General features: G+C 39.7%; 1 non-coding gene across 1 annotated transcript; it reads right to left on the reverse strand.

Annotated features, from left to right (window-relative positions):
* Window positions 1-1,667: 1,667 nt before the first annotated feature.
* Window positions 1,668-1,774, reverse strand: LOC111762784 (U6 spliceosomal RNA). The gene has a single exon (XR_002795811.1). It is a non-coding gene; the product is annotated as a U6 spliceosomal RNA (small nuclear RNA).
* Window positions 1,775-1,987: the final 213 nt, after the last annotated feature.

Consider the following 1,987-nt stretch of genomic DNA (forward strand, 5'->3'; position numbering starts at 1 on the left):
CTTGGTTAAGTTTATTCCTAAATATTTGATTCTTTTAGTTGCCATTGTAAATGGATAGAATTACTAGTGTATAGAAATAGCACTGAGTTTTGCACATTGATCTTGTATCCTGCCACTCTGCTGAAATTGTTTATTAGATCTAGCAGCTTTGTTGTAGATTTTTTCAGGACTTTCTAGGTATAGGATCCTATCTTCTGTGAATAGCAAATGTTTTACTTTTTCCTTTCCAATTTGAATGCCTTTCTTTTTCTTGCCTGATTGCTCTAGCTAGAACCTGTGCACCACATTGAACAACAGTGTGATGGTCAGCATTCTTGTCTTGTCTGTGATCTCAAGGGGAAAGCTTTTTAATCTTTCACCATTGACTATGATATTAGTTGAGGGTTTTTCACATATGGCCTTTATCACGTTGAGAGATTTTTCTTCAATTCCTATCTTTGGCAGTATTTTTTTTTTTTTAATTTTTTTATTTTTTATTGACTTTGTAATAATATTACATTAAAAATATATATGTGAGGTCCCATTCAACCCCACCCCCCCACCCCCCCTCTCCCCCCCCCCCCCCAACAACACTCGTTCCCATCATCATGACACATCCATTGGATTTGGTAAGTACATCTTTGGGCACCTCTGCACCTCATATACATTGGTTCACATCATGGCCCATACTCTCCTCTATTCCATCATGTAGGCCCTGTGAGGATTTACAGTGTCCGGTGATTACCTCTGAAGCACCATCCAGGGCAGCTCCATGTCCCGAAGACGCCTCCACCTCTCATCTCTTCCTGCCTTTCCCCATACCCTTTGTCCATTATGTCCACTTTTCCCAATCCAATGCCACCTCTTCTATGTGGACACTGGATTGGTTGTGTCCATTGCACCTTTATGTCAAGAGGAGGCTCAGATTCCACCTGGATGCTGGATGCAATCCTCCCATTTTCAGTTGTAATCACTCTAGGCTCCATGGTGTGGTGGTTGTCCTTCTTCACCTCCATCTTAGCTGAGTGTGGTAAGTCCAATAAATCAGATTGTAGGTGCTAGAGTCTGTTGAGGCTCAGGACCTGGCTATCACATTGTCAGTCCAGAGATTCAAATCCCCTAAATATATCTTAAACCCCAACATTAACTGCACCTCCAGCACATTAGCATGAAAGTCTTATGAAGGGAGATCCCATCTGAGTCCAGATTCATCACACATAAACACCATTTCCAAAGAGGGGCCATCTGCCCTGGTAGTTAACCCCATCGGCCATGACCATAACTCCCATGGGTCTCTTTAGCCCTCAAAGGAACCAATATCTGGGGGTTGTATCTGGCAGTATTTTTTTTTAATCAAGAAAGGATGCTGTAGTTTGTCAAATGCCTTTTCTGCATCAATCAATAGGATCATGTGACTTTTTTTTTTATTAATTAATGTGGTTTATTACACTGATTGATTTTCTTGTGTTAAAGCACCCTTGCAAGCCTGGTATAAAACCCACTTGATCATGATGAATAATTTTTTTAAGGTGTTGTTGGATTCAATTAGCAAGTCTTTTGTTGAGGATATTTGCATCTGTTTTCAGTAGGGAAATGGGTCTGTACTTTTCTCATAATATCTTTATCTGGTTTTGGTATTAGGGTCATGTTGCCTACATAGAATGGTTTTGGAGTATTCCTTCTTGCTCAAAAATATGGAATGCTTCACAAATTTTTGTGTCATCCTTGCACAGGGATCACGCTAATCTTCTTTGTATTATTCCAATTTTAGTATATGTGCTACCAAAGTGAGCACCCCTTAGTGTCTTTTTTCTTGCTTTTATTACTCCATCAGATTCTAAATTTTGCTGTGCTCCAGTCCTCAGGTTTTTCTCTTTTCTAATTACACTCTCTGTAACTATCAAACACTTATGACTCCTATTTATTTCTCTCTGTTTTGACCTTGCTCCTGAGCTCTATCCAGATCTCAAAATTCATCTGCTGCTGGACATGTTCATTTGGATGTTTG

The sequence above is a fragment of the Dasypus novemcinctus genome, chromosome 2, assembly GCF_030445035.2.
Source record: "Dasypus novemcinctus isolate mDasNov1 chromosome 2, mDasNov1.1.hap2, whole genome shotgun sequence".
NCBI lineage: Eukaryota > Metazoa > Chordata > Mammalia > Cingulata > Dasypodidae > Dasypus > Dasypus novemcinctus.